General features: G+C 41.4%; 1 protein-coding gene and 1 pseudogene across 1 annotated transcript in view; both read left to right on the top strand.

The window, feature by feature from the left end:
• Positions 1-19,254, top strand: part of PSTPIP2 (proline-serine-threonine phosphatase interacting protein 2) — a 61,653-nt gene that overhangs the window by 5,040 nt on the left and 37,359 nt on the right. The gene's annotated exons all lie outside the window — the stretch shown is intronic.
• Positions 16,507-16,632, top strand: LOC118980607 (uncharacterized; annotated as a pseudogene).

The following is a 19,254-nucleotide window of genomic DNA, read 5'->3' as shown; positions in this document are numbered from 1 at the left end:
GTTTCACAGCATTAGTTGTGGCCATTGCAGTTTTCCCCCCCTTCTCATTAAATCAGCAAAAATGGGCACTGTAGTAAACTTTCATTTTGTGTTTTTAATTACCAGGGAGAGTGAACATGTTTTTCTTTTTATTGAATTATTGGGGTGACACTGGTTAGCAAAATATACATGTTTCAGGTACATAATTCTACCACATATCAACTGGACCCTGTACTATGTGTTCACCGCCCCAATCAAGTCCGCACCCATCACCATTTACCCCCCTTACCCTCCTTGGATCGCCACAGTCTTTCCCCTCCACTCTTGCCCTGCAGTGCTGAGTCTCTTTCCTATTGGAGGACTACCTGTTCCATTTAAAGAACAGCTGCCTGAAGCGACAGGTTCGCAGGTGGCCACACACACACACTTGAAAACCCAAAAAATACCCATGTCGAAGTTCTTCCACTTCTCCAAGCCAACGTCACCCAGCCTCCTGGAACCTGCTCTGAGGATGTATCCCTTGTTACCACATGCAGACACCAAGCTTTCTTCATCCGTAGACCTCCAGGTTCTGAACTAGGGGTCCAAAAAAGATCTAAGCTCCCTAGAATAAAAAGTATTTACTTTGACCCTTGGTCAACACTTCTGCTGATGGCCAGATCTGGACGGTTGACCTGTCCTATGGGCTGTCTGTCCCCGGCTCAGGCGCCCCCCACCTCCCTGTCCTGTGGCAGCACCTACCTGTTTAATCAGGGCTCCCACAAATTCCCTGCCCCTCAGAGTGGTTGGCCTTGATTCTGACTAGACCTGGACTGGGGCCGTTGTCTTAGCCAGCAGGTCACTCCCTGGCTGACCAAAGCCGGTACTGCCCTTTCCTGGGCAGCGTGGGTGGGGAGTCTGTGCAAGAGGGGACCCTGGTTCTCCTCTCAGGTGTCCTCAGCTCCTGCTGACAGGGAGCAGATGTGCTGCAGGTCTGGGCATCTGCCTGTGAGTCACATGGTCCCTTCTGCAGGAACGAAACTGCAAGGTGCCAAGGCCAAAGGGCTCAGCCAGCTGCCAGCCCAGGGCCAAAGTCCTGTGGGCAGGGTTTCAGGTGGGGAAACTGGAAGCCTGAAAGGACCAAAGGGCCCCAGAGAGGCTAAGTGTACAAGATGGTAGCTGTTCAGACTGAGTTGTGGTGATCAGGAGAGAACAGGGAGAGGAGAGGGAGAGGTCACCAGTCAAGGGCAGTCGCAGCCCTCCCGGCCCTGGCTACATGTGGCTTGGAGCCTCCACGCCACTCAGACTACGTGAGTGACTTGCCCAAAGCCACACAGCTGATTACTCTGGGCTTGAGCTTCCTGTTGTGCAGCGAGTATAGCAACATGTGGGTAGCCGGATCCTAGGCTGGGTCCCGGATGGCAGAATTGGTTACAGTCGTGTTAAGGAGGTGGCATTGGCAGTAATGCACTAGTATGTCAAAACTGTAGGTTTTATTGCAGCTAAATTCATTTTAAACATCGAGATAATGAATGAAAATGATGAGGGGAAACCATCTTTTAAATGTTAAGAAATTTTCATTCACTTATATGTAAAATATGTATAACTTAAAAAATGAAGAATTAAAAAGTTTTAAAAAATAATTATTAAAAGAAGAATAAGTACACATATTCAGACAGTAGAATAAAAGTAACAAACCCAGAGGGTCGTGGACCAACCTTCAGGAAAGGGGCCTTGCTAACTCCTATGCCAAGGCCAAGGTTCTCCTCTGGGTGCTGCATCTGGCTAGCGGATGAAGATGCAAATCCAGGGAAGATCCCATCCCTCCCCTCCATCTTCCGCGTATGCTGGTGACAAGATTCACAGTGACCTTTCCTTACCTCGTGGCCTGTAAACAGAGAGAACTACCCACTGCGGATCCAGTGGGTCGTTTGTTTTTAATTTTTATTGGTACTTTGGAAAAGCAGGAGTGCAACACATGTGCATTGTACAGTAGCGAAATGATTCGGATGCATAGATAGCAAAAAAGTACATACGGCAATAAAAGGGCCTCCCTGAGCACGTTAAATCCCGCCCTCCCCAGGTAAATGATATAGTAACTTTCTAGAGGGTTTTCCACGTGTACCTCGTTCTATGCACACACACTGGTGTAGGTGTTGCATGTAAGCTGTCGAAGAAGTATTTTAGGGTTCTGGTCAGGAATGGCAGGCTAGAAAGCACCCCCTGCCCACCCCTGCCACAACTCAGCACTTTTGTAATTTTTAAAAAGCGTATAAATGGCATTTATATGTATCCCTTGAGATTCCCCCATGTTTTTTTTGTGGCTGGATAGCTCATTTTTTTTCTTATCACTGAATAATATTCCATAGAATGGATTTACCACCATTTGTTTACCTACGTGCCTATTGGTTGCTTTCAGTTTGCGGTGGTTATGACAAATTGCTATAAACAGTCATTTGTAGGTTTGTGTGGACATAAGTTTTCAACTCAATATAGTTGAGATTTTGTTTTTTTTAAGATTTTATGTATTTATTTTTAGAGAGGGGAAGGGAGAAGAGAGGGAGAGAAACATCAATGTGTGGTTGTCCCTTGCATGGCCCCAACTGGGGACCTGGCCCGCAACCCAGGCATGTACCCTGACCAGGAATTGAACTGGTGACCCTTTGATTCTCAGGCCAGGGCTCAATCCACTGAGCCACACCAGCCAGGGCTGAAATTTTGTTTTGATGAATGATATTAATTGATCTATCTCTGTCGAAATGTCATTTTAACATGTGTTTCACATCCAAGGTGCCTGAATACCCTTTGTGCCCCAGATTTGGGCAAGATGTTTATTGGATCAAGCTGGGTAAGAAATTTGCAAGTTAGAGAGGAGACAAGGCAGTGAACCCAGATGTGCCTGTACTGGAGAAATAATTCCTGTTTCTAAAACTAGAGACATGCATAAGTCTGAAATTTAAATATAAAAGTTATGTATAGGAAGTACCGAAAACCTGAAATATCCTGAACGTGGGGCTGGCTTCAGTACAATTGCAGTGGTGAAACTAAAAATAAACTAAATCTAAGGCTCAATTAAATTTAAATTAAACTTTGAAAAAAAAAACAGCCAAGGGCCCCGCAAATTGTTAGTTTTGTAGAGACTCAGTAGGAACAAGTAGAAACCAAAGTCACCAGCTCTGTCGGTGTTTCAGGGAGTGGGAGACCCCTCCCCAGACTCCAGGGTTGCGGGATTGACCCCCCATCAGGGCACAAAGAAGCAACCGATGCATGCATGAAAAGTGGAACAACAAATCAGTGTTTCTCCCTTTCTCTCCCCCTTCCTCCCTCTCTAACAATAATTATGTAAAATCTTAAAACCTAAAAAAGGAACAGGAGTCACACATTTCAGGGGCTGAATCACTGCAACATGGCAGATGAGTAGTTTCTGGAAGAAAGAGATAGATTACTTCGTGTTATTCCTCAGAAACAAGTATATCAGCCCGATGTGCACATTTGGAGATTATTGCATTTGTTTGAATGTTACCAGTTGAGGACCACATTTTGCATTCATGTATCTCCATTCATGTTAAGAATGTAGTGTGTCTATCTGGGGGGGCGTGGAGAGAAAAATTTGGATGATGCTGAAGGTTAGAGGGGTAAGGGTGAGCATTAGCCAACTTTCAGAACAGTGACATCTTCTAAATCTTATGCACAGGGATAATCACCTTTCATAAAGCCATGATCTCACCATACATAATATAATATAAATTAATTTCCATTTAGTAGAATGTGAAGTTTTTTATAGTTTTATGTCCACTTATGCTAGAGGAATCCAAACAATTCAGAAACAGAAATCGGCACTCACAGATGTTCAGTGTGCTTCTTTCTAGACTTGTCTCTGCAGTTATATACAATGTAGCTATCCATTTTTCTTACCAAATATGGGCTCAGTTTTTATGGGCTCATCTGTGCAACTTTATTTTTGCTTATAGTCATGTATTATAAATATTTTTCTGCTACTATGTATAATTCTGTTTTGTTATAATATCTCTTTGGTTTTCCACTGTATGATTGCTATAATTGATTTATTGCTGGATATTTAGGTTGTTTCCAATTCTTGGTCACTGTTATACTTATGTGTGTCTCTTTCCAGATTTGTGTAGTTATTTCTATAGGAGAAGTTCTTGTTATTCAAAGGCTACATATTCAAAATTGTCATGAGTATTGACAGTTTTCCCTCCAAAAAGTTTGCACCCATGTACAGTCCTGCAGTAGAATAATTCTTTGTAGCATTTCACAACTTTTCTGTTAATCAAAAATTATTTTTAAGTTAAAAAGATTAAAATTCACTGTAACAAAGACACTCTAAACAAAGGAGGAAGACAAATGTCAAATTGAGCAGAAGGAACAATAATATCTAATCAAGGAATAATGTTCATAATGAGCACCTAAAATCAGTCATATAAAAGTAAACAACTGATTTTTTTCAATTAAGTAAGAGATATAAACAAGCAGTGCCCTTAAAAAGAAAAACAAGCCCTGACTTGTGTGTTTGAGTTGGTTGGGTATCACCCCACAAAGCGGCAAAGCAAAAGGTCACTGGCCCTAGTCAGGGAGAGGCAACCGAGTCGTGTTCCTTTCTCCCATCGATGTTTCTCTCCCTTTCTTCCTCCCTCCCTTCCCCTCCCTCTAAAACTAAAAAGAAAAAAAATGTCCAATAAGTACTTTTAAACAGAGAATCAACATTATTAATAATCAAAGAAATGCAAACAAACAAAATATGATTATTCATCCATCAGATAGCGATAACTTGAAAATACCCAACTTTGGCAAGGAAGTACAGCAAAATAGTCACTGTCATGCTCATACTATTATTTATTAATTACTGTGTTATTTTCCCCAACTAATAACTATAAACCTACTTTTGCCCCACCCTGTATGTGTATTACACACACATTGATGTTTCCGACCCATTTCAAAGTAAAGTTGCATGACTTTAGGCATGACTTCCCTTTATTGACGTACACTTCTTTGTGCATTTCCTAAGTATAAGGGCATTTTCTTCCATAGCCTCACACTATAGCACTATTAGATAATATACAGATCCTATGCAAATCTCCTCAATAATGCCCTTTATAGCAAAAGAAGGAAATGATTCTGAGCTAGGGTTGTGAATTGCATTTAGTTGTGATGTCTCTGCAGTCTCCTTTATTCCGAAAGAGTTCCTCAGTCTGTCTTTGCATCTGTGACTCTGATGTCTTTGAAGAATACAGGACAGCTATTTTGTGGCATGCCCTTCATTTGAGCTAGCCTGTTTCCTTGTGATTAGCTTCAGGCTGTGCATCTGGGGCAGGAATTTCACAGAAGTGAGGCCACGCTTTAATCAACCTCAGAAAGCAACATGTATTCGTCCTTTTCCTGGTGGTGACTTCAATCATCTGGTTCAGGTGGTTCTGTTAGTTTCCTATTGCTGCCATGAGAAGTGACCACAAGTTTAGTGGCTTTACACCATACTTACTGTTTCAATTTTAAACAGCTCAAATAAGAAATAAGATTTATTATCTTATAGTTCTGGAGGTCACAAGTCTCATTTGGCTAAAATCAAGGTGTCAGCAAGGTTGGTTCTTTCTGGAGGCTCTGGAAGAGAATTTCTTCTCTTGCCTTTTCCAGCTTCTAAAAGCTGCTCCAACTCGTTGGCTTGTGGCCCCTTCCTCCAACTTCAAGCCAGCAACAAAGCATCTTTAATCCTTCTCTCTCTCTCCCCCGCTCTGTGTCTCACCTTTGCACTGTCCACCACATTTCCTACTCTGACTCCTGTCTCTGTAGAAGGAACCGTGTGGTCACACTAGCTTTACTTGCATAAACCAGGAAAATCTGCACGTTTTCAGATCCTTCATTCAACCCCATCTCTGAAGTTCCCTTTCTCGTGTGGGGAAACATGCTCACAGGGTCTGGGAATTAGGTCGAGGGCCTGTGCAGGGGCCATTTTTCACTTAAGGCCACAGTGTTAGGTGTTAGAAAACACCCAGCACTTAGCACTTTTCTAACACTTATGTGTTAGAAAACACCACCGGGGTATTTTTAGGTGTTTTCACGGCAAGCTTAATGCTTTCCTGTTTGTAATTAATAGTGAGCTTACTGGAGGATAATTTGCAAACACACTGCTTTCCTCAGACCTTCATCCACAGTCATTTATTGATGATTCTTGCCTGAATCAGTTATTAGTAGGATGATCTCTAAATGGTGATTAGAAGTTTTTTAAAAAACAATTTTATTGAAGAACAATTGACATATAATAAACTGCTCATATTTCAAGTATACAGTTTTAGCCCTGGCTGGTGTGGCTCAGTGGATTGAGTGCCAGCCTGTGAATCAAAGGGTTGCCAATTCAATTCCCAGCCAGGGCATATGCCTGAGTTGTGGGCCAGGTCCCCAGTGAAGGGGCAAGTGAGAGGCAACCACACAGTGATGTTTTACTCCCTCTCTTTCTCCCTCCCTTCCCTTTTCTCTAAAACTAAATGAATAAATAAAATCTTTAAAGTATACAGTTTTATAGGTTTTGACATATGTACAGCACCTGTGAAATAATTAAGGTGGCGAACATATCCATCACACCCAGAGTTTTCTCCCACCCCTTTGAAATTCCTCTTAACTCCTCAGCCTCTCCCGGGGCAACCGGTGATGTGCTTTCTGTCACTAGAGATTAGCTGCGTTTTCTAGAACTTGCATTAATTGAAGCACAGAAAGAACTTACTCTTTTTTTGCCTGGCTTTTTTCACTTATTGTAATGAATTTGAGATTTATCCATGTTGTTGTGTGTATTACTAGTTTGTTCTTTTTTGTTACTGAATAGTATTCCACTGTATGGACATATCACAGTTTGTTCATCCCCTGACCTGTCGATGGACATTTTTGGGGGCTATTACAAATAAAGCTGCTATGAACGTGTGTGTATAAGTCTTTGTGGGCTGATTTTCTAATTCATCTACATAATTAAGTCAGCATTCTATTGTAAGGAAGAGCCCCCTCCACCCCACCCTTTCTTAATGACTTAATGGATTCTAAGCTGTTGCCCTCATTTTTTATCTTGATGCTCAAATTGCCCCTCTAACTGGGTCCTGTGCCCTAGATCCTGCACCCTTTCAATATATCCCCACCAGTCTCTGAGCATTCCCTGTTTTCTCGCACAAGATGTTACAGGCTTAATAGATATAATTCCTCTGCTCCAGTCCTGGAGTCTGCCCTTTCTTCAAAGCACCCTGGTTCCTCTTAGTAGAGAACTGTTTTTAGAAATTAATAGTTGTGCTCCAGCTGTGGTCGTTGCCACTAGGGTGTCCCTGAGGGGCCTGCTCTCTCAGCTGGCAGAGAGGAGAAGCAGATGTGTGCATAATGATACCTCCAATTCCATCCCAACACCACGGGTCATTCCAGCCTTCTCCCACTTGCTCTATTTTCCAGTCCCTTCCAGTGCTGAGCCGGTAAGTGATTAATGACCAGTTCTCCAATGGTTTTAAAATTCTGATTTGCACCACTCTCCCTCCAAGGAGCAAGCCCGAGCCTTTCCCTTTCCCCTCTTCTTCCCTCTTAGGCATGTGTCATCGCCTAAACTCTAAGGTACCCCACAAGACTTGCAACCAGGGGAGCCACAGGCAGCAGCAGCTTCTCCTGGGCTCACACCCTGATCCTGTCACCAAAGCCCCCTTTGCTCCGACTTCTCAGTGAGCCAAAGCAGCCCTGCCTGGGCTCCCCTGTTGCTTCTTCTCTCCTAAGCCCTTCCTTGTTTCACTTTCCCTAGCTTTAATAAATGTACTCTCAAAACTTTTTTAAAAATCTGAGTTGTAGCATTTGCCAATTTCCATGGTGTGACAATCCCCATCCATGGCCAGTGTCAAACTGCATGATGTCACTGAAGGAGGAGCTAGGAAGACAAGTGCTTGGCTCCTTCTCACTCATCGGAGAGAGGCAGCTCTAGCTGCCGCTGCTCCCTTCCTGAGGGGGCCCTGGGTCCCCTCATCTGCAGTGTGTATGTACTGGTTTGCTCAGTCCAAAAGTACAGAGAAAGTAGTTCCAGAATTGCTAACCCATCCCACTGTGAGAAACAAGCTAGAGCTTAATAGGTGTACTTCTTTCTGTCTTAGACCGAAAGTATGTGGTCAAAATACCATGTACAAAAGTTACTTGGGTTAGTTCTCCACCTCCTTCAGTGGGGTTATTTTTTAAAAGTATTTTAAAAGGTTTCATTTATTTATTTTTGGAGAGAGGATTAGGCAGGGAGAGAAACATCGATACAAGAGAGAAACTTCAGTTGGTTGCCTAGTACATGCTCGGTCCAGGGACCAAACCTGCAACCCAGGCATGTACCCTGACTAGGAATCAAACCAGCAACCTTTTCGCTTTCCGGGATGACGCCCGACCAAATGAGTCACACATGTTAGGGCTGTTCATTAATTTTTGTTTGTATTCCATTTTAGAGAGCCCCCCACATCCTTGCATATTTGTCTCTATTGTTTTCCACTCTGGAAAATATTACAATGATTTCAAGTTAGAATAACTCAAAAAGGTGTGCACAGAGAAGCATCACCTTCCTCTTTCCCTCAGCGCAACTCCACTCCCGACTGTGTTCACTCTGATCCCAGCTACCCCCTTTAAGGGACTGATTTCTTTACTTTCTGCTTTATTCTTCCTGTGTTTCTTTTTGCACAAGTGAGCAGATAAATACACACACACATTTTCTCTGGTTTCTTATATAAAAGATAGTGTACCATACCGAATGACTACAAAGTCTGAAAACATGCATGTTGTTTTTTATATTTTATTTTTTAATATTGTATTTATTTATTTTAGACAGAAGGGAAGGGAGGGAGAAAGAGAGGGAGAGAAACATCAATGTGTGGTTGTTTCTCACGTGCCCCCTACCAGGGCCCTGGGCTGCAACCCAGGCATGTGCCCTGACTGGGAGTTGAACCGGTGACCCTTTGGTTCACAGGCCTAGCACTCAATCCACTGAGCCACACCAGCCTGGGCTCTTTTATATTTTAGGACTGATTGCTTAATTACTTCTGGGGCATGCTAGTGACAAAGACGATTCAGTGAAAATTAGAAACATGAATCACATGGAGCAATGCATTGAAGGTGCGCGTGCAGGAGGGGACAGAAATGCTGCATAATAATGAGCTGCATTTGTAGCCGCTTTGCAGAGTGCATCCCACCATGCACTGCTCTTCGAGGACAACACGCTGCACATATATGATGCCATTGAACACGTTTTGTAATGTAGTAACAATAAATCATTTATTATGTATTTCCAGACTTCGCGGCCACTGCTGTTACTCTTTTGCCCACCCCCTTTTGTTTCTCTGTAAAATATGGACTGGAAATTACTCTATATCAATTCTCAGAGACAGTCCTCATGGTTTTTTATAGGTGCACAGCGCTTCCTCTCCTATGTGGGACCATTTAGATTACTTTCAAACTTTTGCAGTTACTAACAGCACTGCAAGGGGTCATCTGTGCACACGCATTCGGCTTTGTTGCACACGCATTCAGCTTTGTTGGTGGTGTGTCTTCAGAGTAAATTCCTAGAAGTGCGGTAGCTGGGTCACCAGGTAAACACATGTGGGGTTGTTGGATTCTCTCCCCTAAAGTTTGAGCCAGTTTTCATTCTCACCAGTGGCTGCTTCGCACGATCTTGTTGACAGAAGGTGTCACTGTGCTTGTTGAATTTGACATTCCAATGGGTGAGAAATGGTGTCTCAGTTAAGTTTTCACTTTATTTTCTTTTTTTTAATGAGTGAGGCTGCATATCTTTCTGTATCTTTAAGAAATAGGTACACACACAGTCATCTGATCATATCCCTTGTCCATTTGGGGGGGGTCCTATTTCATCAATGTTAAAGAATTCTTTATAGATCAAGGATATCAGCCTTTTAGCTGTGATTTTGTTGCAAGTGTTTGTTCTTTTTCAGTTATTTTTACATTATTATTTTTGCTATGAAAAGCTTTTGTTTCTAGGCGATCAAGTTTATGAATGTTTTTGTTTGTTACATTTGGATTTTAAGTCAGAGTTAGAAAGCCTTTTTGGAATGTTTACTTTCCGCACTTGTTATGATTTTCCATTTTTCCATTTTGATCTCTGATCCATTTTGAATTTACTTTTGTGTATGGTGTGGAGTTCAGGTCTATTTTGTCATTCTTTGAACAGCTAACACTCATCCCAGTACCACTTATGGAAAAGTTCAGGTTGCCCAGTGGTATGAGACGCTGCCTTTAGCGTACTCACATATCAAGTTTCCATGTCCACTCGGGTCTATTTGTGGACTTTACTGTCTATTCCGCTGGTCTGTTTTTGCACCAGTTTGTACTGTTTTAATTATGGAGGGTTTGTAATATGTGTAAAATGCCTGGTAGGGCTGCCTTCCCCTTCTAACTTTTCTTCCTCGTTATTTTCATAGCTATTTTTACATTTTGATGTTTTCCGTATGAACTTTATTTAGCTACATAAGAAATAATTTGGTGTTTTATTGGGATAGCATTACGATGATAAATTAATTAAGAACAGACATTTTAATGATGTCGAGTCACCCTAGCCAAGAGCAAAGAATATCTTTTCATTTGCATTATATCATCTGCAGTAGTGATGGCTTTATTTCTTTTCTAATTTTTATGTTTCTAATCAAATTATCTTCTCAAATTGCATTGGTTAATACCTCCAGTGTAAAGTGGTGGAGATAAGGGCATTCTTGCCTTGATCCCCATCCTCCTGCAAATTCCATTCATGTTTTTCCTTTAAGTAAGACACTGGCCTTAGGCGTAAAACATTTATATTTTTCATCAGTTTAAGAAAGTACCAATAATTCCTATTTTCTTGAGTTTCCTTTAAACTCTAGAATGCATTGAATACCGTCAACGGCTTTTCTGGCCTTGCATCACTTTCCTGTGGCTGCGCTAACAAATCACCACAAAATTGGTGGCTTAAAACAAAAGAAATTTAGTGTCTTACAGTTCTGGAGGCCGGAAGTTCGGGATCAGTATCACAAGTACGAAATCCAGGAGTCAGCAGGGCTGCAGTCCTTCTGGAGACTCTGGTGAAGAATCTGTTCCTTGTCTTTTCCAGTTTCTGGTGGCTGCTGGCATTTCTCGGCTTGTGGCCACATCCCTCCAGTCTTGCCTCTGTGGACACACGCCTTTTACTCCTCTGTGGCAACCCCTCTGTGCTTCCATCTTATAAGAACATTTTTAATTGCATCTAAGACCCACCCAGTAGAATGTCTGCATTTCAGAATTCTTACCTTGCTGCAAAGTCTCTTTTCCCTTTATAAGATAAAGGAAGCCCAGGTATTAAGACTCATATATCTTTGTGGTCTATTATTCAGCCTACCATGAAGGAATTTATGGAGAAAATCATGATTTTTCTTCTTAGATTTATTAAAATGGTTGATTAGGTTAACAGATTTCCTAACATTGAACCAAGTTTGCATTCCTGGAATAAATCCCACTTAGTCACGGTGTAATCTCTTCTTCATGTGGTATTAGATTCTTTTTGCTAATGTTTTATGTAGCACCTTTTGATTAGTATTAAGTGATATTGGTCCCTTTTTTTCATGCTCAAATTTAAGTATTATGTTATGCTTGCTTTATAAAATGAATTAGGAGATTTTCTTTCATTTCCAATACATTTATGGATCTTAGGAATGCTTTCTTTTGTCCTGCAGTTCTGGTAAAATTTCATTCTCCTGGGGAAACATCCAGTCCTTGCCTTTTCTGCTCCTGATTACTTCCACTGCTTCCTCTAGGGACATTGGCTGGTTTAAACTTCCTGTCTCAAATGGGGTTAATTTTGATAAACTGTATTTCCAGAATAGGTTAATCTGCTAGTCTTTTTTTTTTAATGTCTTCTAAGTTTGGAGTCATACTTAGCAGAATCTTTACCTTAATTTAAAAAATTATATATATACTTGAACAACAATTAAAATACAAATAAATAAGAAGAGAAAAAATTATGTTATTATATATGTTATTACTATATATAATGATTATTTCTATAGTCCTGAACAGAGTGGCTCCGTTGGTTGAGCATCATCCCACAGAGCGAAAGGTCGCTGGTTGGATTCCCGCTCAGGGCCCATGTCTGGGTTGCAGGTTTGGTTCCAGTCGGGGTGTGAAAGGCAACCGATTGGTGTTTTTCTCTCACACTGATGTTCTCTCCCACTCTCCTTCTCTTCCCCTCTCTCTAAAAATAAATAAATAAATAAATTTAATGTATGCTCATATATATATATGTATATGATCTTCTTATATGTTTATAAATGTATGTCCGTATTTCTTCTTCCATGTTATGATTTCCACGTTTAGACGTTTAATTCCTCAGGTAGGTTCTAGAGTTTGATGCTAGAAAGGGGTCTGTATTTAGCTTGTGGCAAACGGGAGTCGTTGTCACCATAACACTACTGAATTAAGTCATTCTTTAATTTCTGTTTCAAATGCTTTCTTTATTATATATTAAATCTCTGTGTGTCTGTAAGGCCATTTCTGGAAAGCTGCATATATTTCATTTACTTAAGTATCTATTATCCATGTTAGTAGCATAATTTGCTAATTTTTTGTCACTCTATACACTTTTTTATATGGTAGGATAAACCCTCGCTCATTTTATCTTTTAATATTTTATAGACCATTCTCATTTATCTACTTTTCTAGATGGGCTTTAGAATGTCGATTTATTTATTGGGGGACAATGAAATCTTTCCAACATTAGACTTTTCCATCTTGGACTAGAATATATCTTTATATTTTTGGTGATATTTTATAGTTTTTTTTTTAAAAGACTTATTAGGAGATATTATATATATTTTATTGGCACAGTGAATAGGATTTCAAATTTCATATTACATTTTTCAATGGTTATTATTGACATATATGAAAGCATTTGCTTTTAAAAATATTTAATTTTGTTCCTAGATTTTCACTTCATATCTCTGGTTACCTGAGTAAACACTTGTATTGTCTAGAAATAATGACAATTTCTGGTATCTTCGTCTCTGTCTGGAGTGAGAAGATAGGAAAGCTGTTACCCTGGGAGTGAAGGGCATTAACGGGGCTTGAGGACTGTGCAGAAAGCTCTTTCTTTTCTCTATATGTTTCCTGTGGAAGCTTTGGTGGTGACTAGGGACAGTGCTAGTCTTTGTGTCCTTGCTTGGAGNTATATGTATGTATATGATCTTCTTATATGTTTATAAATGTATGTCTGTATTTCTTCTTCCATGTTATGACTTCCACGTTTAGACGTTTAATTCCTCAGGTAGGTTCTAGAGTTCGATGCTAGAAAGGGGTCTGTATTTAGCTTGTGGCAAACGGGAGTCATCACCATAACACTACTGAATTAAGTCATTCTTTAATTTCTGTTTCAAATGCTTTCTTTATTATATATTTAATCTCTGTGTGTCTGTAAGGCCATTTCTGGAAAGCTGCATATATTTCATTTACTTAAGTACCTATTATCCATGTTAGTAGCATAATTTGCTAATTTTTTGCCACTCTATACACTTTTTTATATGGTAGGATAAACCCTCACTCATTTTATCTTTTAATATTTTATAGACCATTCTCATTTATCTGCTTTTCTAGGTGGGCTTTAGAATGAACTTAAATTAAAAAAAAACTTTATTAGAATTTTGATTTTGATTGAAATTATTTTAGTTCATCGATTTATTGGGGGACAATGAAATCTTTCCAACATTAGACTTTTCCATCTTGGACTAGAATATATCTTTATATTTTTGGTGATATTTTATAGTTTTCTTTTAAAAAGACTTATTAGGAGATATTATATATATATTATTGGCACAGTGAATAGGATTTCAAATTTCATATTACATCTTTCAATGGTTATTATTGACATATATGAAAGCATTCGCGTTTAAAAATATTTAATTTTGTTCCTAGATTTTCACTTCATATCTCTGGTTACCTGAGTAAACACTTGTATTGTCTAGAAATAATGACAATTTCTGATATCTTCATCTCTGCTTGGAGTGAGAAGGTGGGAAAGCTGTTACCCTGGGAGTGAAGGGCATTAACGGGGCTTGAGGACTGTGCAGAAAGCTCTTTCTTTTCTCTATATGTTTCCTGTGGAAGCTTTGGTGGTGGCTCGGGACAGTGCCAGTCTTTGTGTCCTTGCTTGGAGACTGGGGCAGGGCGGAATCCTTACCAGCTGCGGCTTTAGCACAAATGTCCGAATCAGCTGTTCTGTGTCCACCGAAGTTGGGCAGGGCCCTGGCTGGGTTCCCAGTGTCCTCCAAACAACCTCCCGATCCGTCGTTGTGTGACTGATTCAGTTTCAGCCCCTGCTGATTGGAGCTTGGGTAATCTAGGGCTTTGTAGGGAAAGTTTGTGGAATTCCTTTTGTTTTTTTGTTTTTTTGTGAGTTGGAGTACTGGCTTCCAACCTCTTGCCCTCAAGCACCATCTGCTTTTTCTATCACAGAAATTCCTCCAAACATCCAGCTTCCTCACTGTGCTCCTCCCTATCTTCTGTGGTTACTATAGATCATTTAGGATTTTAGTGGGACCTGGCAACAAACGAGAGAGAAAGGAGAGACTTCAGTTTGCCATCATTAAGGGATGGAGGTGGGGAGAAAGACTTCAGGTTATAAAAGTATGAATTATACCCTGGCTGGTGTGGCTCAGTGAATTGAGTGCTGGCCTATGAACTGGGGTGGGAGGGGGCAGGGGGCCCGGTTTGATTCCCAGTTTGGGCACAGAGTTGCGGACCAGGTCCTCAGTAGAGGGGTGCACAAGAGGCAACCACACATGGATGTTTCCCTCCCTCTTTCTCCCTCCCTTCCCCTCTCTCTAAAAGTAAATAAATAAAGTCTTTAAAAAATAAAAATGATTTTGAAAAGTATATATTATAGAACATTTAGAAAATACAGAAAAGTGCTCAGAAGAGAATTGTTTTCAACATTTTGATGTACACCCTTCTACTCCTTGTTTTCCTAACATGGAGCTTTTGCATTGCACCACAACTTTCTCAGGTTTTGCTTTCACTTAACATATTTTCGGTGGAGCAGAATTGCTTCATTTGTTGGTCTGCTGACTGGGCAGGAGGGACCGTTAGACATGTGAAAATGTCAAGTGTGGATCCAGGTTAGACAGAGCTGGGGTGTCCAGGTGAGGGCTGTAGGAAGTAAGGGGGGCACCTGTGGACTTGTGGAACAAGCTGGAATGGGACCTGGGGTGGCGTTTCATTCTTGCTTTCCTGATCCACAGCCACTGAAGTGAGTAGGTTTAAGTAAACATGGCTGAGAACACTGCTGGAAGTTTCCATATCCTTTACTGCAGTATCTCTGACACATTTTCTCAGATGACTACATACTTATTTTTGAATGGCCGACAAGCTACATTTATTTCATTGCCTTCAATGAAGAAACTTATGTGATTCTCATCTGCTGCTGTACTGATATGCCAAGGATTCGGAGAAAGTAGCCCAGGAGTTCCAGCAAGGGTGGAGACATAGGTAAAAATGCTTCACTGCCTCGCACAACCAAAAGAAGGACAACAACAAATTTAAAGACAAAAAGCAACCAGAGCTGCCAGATATTCAAACTTCATGGAAGTTCGACAACCAAGGAGTTAAAGAAACATTTATTCAGACTGTTAGGAGGGGAGGAGGTGGGCAGCCGAGGCGGAGAGAACGCACAGCCAAGGAGGTGGTGGGTGGACCAGTTGGTCCCACATTCGTGGGCCGATAAACTGGGGAGAACCACCGGGAAGTGAGACAAACCACACAACCCAGGGTTTCAGCGTGGGAAACTGAAGAGTCAAAACCTCTGGGTGTAAAAATCTGCGGGAGTTGTGGCAGCGGGAGAAACTCTAAGGATCACAGGAGAGTCCATGGAAGAGGCCCCCAGGGTCCTAGAACATACACAAACCCACCCACCTAGAAATCAGCATCCAAAAGGCCACAATCCATTTGTGGGAAGTGAGGGAAGTGACAGAAAGCAGGGCTAGAGCAGAGTCAGCAAGTGGCATTGTTCCCTCCAGACCCCTACGTCACATACAGCACCACAATGCAGCAAAGAGGGTTGCCTCACCCTGGTGAATCCCTAAGACTCCACCCTTTACAGCATAACAGGTGTGCCAAGAGAAAGAAATATGGCTCAAGTGAAAGAAGAGGTCAAAACTCCAGAAAAAGAACTAAGTGATGAGGAGATAGCCAACCTATCTTATGTTCAAAACAGTGTTTAAAACACTGGTAATCAGGATGCTCACAGAAATGATTGAACTCAGTTGCAAAATGAAGAAAGAAGTGAAGGCTATGCAAAGTGAAATAAAGGAAAATTTACAGGGAACCAAAAGTGAAGGGAAGAAAACGGGGACTCAAACCAAGGATTTGAAACAAAATGAAGAAATAAACTTCTAAGTGGAACAGAATGGAGGAACAAGAATTCAAAAAAAAAAAAAAAGGAGAGGCTGAGAAAGCTCTGGGACAACTTTAAATGCTCCAACATCCGAATCATAGGGGTGCCAGAAGGAGAAGAAGAAGAGCAAGAGGTTGAAAACTTATTTGAGCAGCTTTGCGCAGTGGCAGTATTGTAGCCAATGAGGTTTATCTGAGGCCTGATTATTGCTAATTGAAAAGTTATTTGAACAAATAATGGAGGAAAACGTCCCCAATATGGTGAAGGAAATAGACTTCCAGGAAGTCCAGGAAACCCAGAGAGTCTGAAAAAGATGGATCCAAGGAGGAACACAGCAAGACACATCATAATTACATTACCCAAGATTAAAATGAAGGAGAGAATTCTAGAAGCAGCAAGAGAGAAGGGGATAGTCACCTAATAAAGGAGTTCCCATCAGAATGTCAGCTGATTTCTCAAAAGAAACCTTGCAGGCAAGAAGGGACTGGAAAGAAATATTCAAAGTCATGAAAGGCAAGGACCTAAATCCAAGATTGCTCTATCCAGCAAAGCAGCCATTTAGAATGGAAGGGCAGATAAAGTGCTTCCCAAATAAGGTCAAGTTAAAGGAGTTCATCATCACCAAGCCCTTACTATATGAAAAGTCAAAGGGGCTTATCTAAGAAATAGAAGATGATCAAAAATATGAACAGTAAAATGACAACAAACTCGCAACTATCAACAACTGGGGGGAAAAAGAAATTTAGGTGATCCAAACTCAGTTTTTTTTCTTTTGCTTATGTGACTTGCCTTAAAAATTCAATTGTATCTTCCTTAATTCCTTTGGTTTGTGAAGCATTTGACCACCTCAGAACACATTATCTCATTTGATCTTTCCAGTGATCCCTATTTTACAGTGCAGTAATTTAACACTAAGAGAGATTGAACTCTTAGCTCAAAGTTACGTAGCTTGGGGGTAGCAGAATTGAGACTCAAACCCAAGCCTGGATTTAAAGCCTGGGTATGTCCTATCTTGAATTGCAGAGAAAGAGACTGACAAAGAGTTAGGCGTGGTCCTTGTCCTCCAATAAGAGAAGTTATATGGTTGAGTGATTTAGGAATACAGACTTAAGCTCTGGCTGATGTGGCTCAGTGGATTGAGTGCCAGTGTGTGAACCAAAGGGTCGCAGATTCGATTCCCAGTCAGGGCACATGCCTGGGCTGTGGGCCGGGTCCCCAGTAGGGAACATGTGAGAGGCAACCACACGTTGATGTTTCTCTCCCTCTCTTTTTCTCTCTCCCGCCCTCTGTCTAAAAATAAAATAAATAAAGCCTTTTAAAAAATAAAAAAAAAGAATACAGACTTTAGTCTGACTCAGAGTACAGGTTTTGATCCTCAGTTTCCTAAAGTACAAATCTCTGGGTCCTGTAAAACAGAGGTAATAATGATACCTTTATCAATAGGATTGTTATAAGACTCAAACAAGCTTTTCCATGTGAAATACTTGGCTTGCTGTTTGGAACACAAGTATTCAGTGTATACTACACCTATTTGTTAGTATCAGTTGGCAATAATTAATCCATATTTGCAGATGAGGGAGATGGTTCCATTTGGTCTTACCTCTTTGGATGAAAGAGATAGGAAAGTGGGTAGGCAAGAATGATCAAGGTTAAAAGCACTGGGAAGTAAAATAAAGTCCTCGGTCTTTATCCCAAGACTATTTGTTGCCATAGAGATTTTAATAAATAACAGAGATTTGCGTATATTGTTAGTTGAGGGTTACGTTCTTTCATCATGGTTGGAGGTGGTGAAAAGGAGAACTTCTCTTCCTGGTGTCTCATTTTCTCCAGCTGTAAAACATGGAAATCACTCCTGTCTCGCTGTTGTGTTGGAACATGCTGTGCCACTTGAATGGAAAACGCAACACGCTCATGCATCAGCTGCCTAGGGCTCAAACAAAGGCAGCCTTTGTCTAAAATGCAAGATCAGCGGCCTCTTCTTCATTCTAGTGGGGTTCTGTGCTTCCAAAAGGCATCAATGCCAATTTGCATTTTTTAAAACTCAGAATTAGAGGTTTTCAAATTAAATGCAAACCATGGAGTCTTCTCTGCCCTGTTCTCCCTTGCCCTTTGCTAACAGTCATTCTCTCACAGCTCCATTCTGCTGTTCCGTAGTTCCATGTGCATGTACACTGCTTTCTTCTTGTAGCCCCCTCCTCCTCCAGGCAGGAACTGATTGCTCTTTTGTCTTTTGTAATTTCTGTGGCAGCATTTTGTTAAATGTCATTACAGTCTCTTGGGGGTGGTTAAGAAGTGAACATTTCCCCACCCCACGTTCAGACTCGGCAGGTCTGGGGGGAGATCTAGTGGCTCTGCCCATTTACTAAGCTGCTTCTGGCACAGGTGGTCCTTGGAGCCCACAGCTGGAGGAACTGTGTGGCAGAGATCATGATGGTGTGACCCTGAGATGCAGCACAGACCCAGATGTGGGAATGCTCTGTAGCAGCACCTGGCATTCTGACAAAAGCTGTGGGTACTCTTTGCTTCCCTTTTCCCTCTACACCTTCTGCCCAGAGGCCACATGGTGGAAAGGGAGCCTGGAGACAAGTTCTCAGAGGCCTTGGCAGGCGGGGGCTCAGGTTTGGGGGCTGGGTGTGAAGGAGGGGATCTGTGTGATTTGACCGAATGAGTGAAACTAGCCTTGGGCATTAGAGCTGGCGGGCAGCTCGCATAGACTTCCTCCTTCTCTGAACCCGCAGCCCACCTGCTCTGCACTGCCCACTGGTGTGCTCACGCAAGGCAAGGCTGGTTTTATTTTTCTCTGGCTCACACATCTGCTAGTGTGGCACAGATATGCTTACTGCTGGATCCGCCAAATTGTTTGTCTTAAAAAAAAGTAAGTGGCTTTATGGCTCAAGTAC

This window comes from Sturnira hondurensis, unplaced genomic scaffold (assembly GCF_014824575.4).
Source record: "Sturnira hondurensis isolate 20B ecotype Veracruz unplaced genomic scaffold, ASM1482457v3 Scaffold0001872, whole genome shotgun sequence".
NCBI classification, from domain to species: Eukaryota; Metazoa; Chordata; class Mammalia; order Chiroptera; family Phyllostomidae; genus Sturnira; species Sturnira hondurensis.
This window is presented reverse-complemented; position numbering and strand designations above follow the sequence as displayed.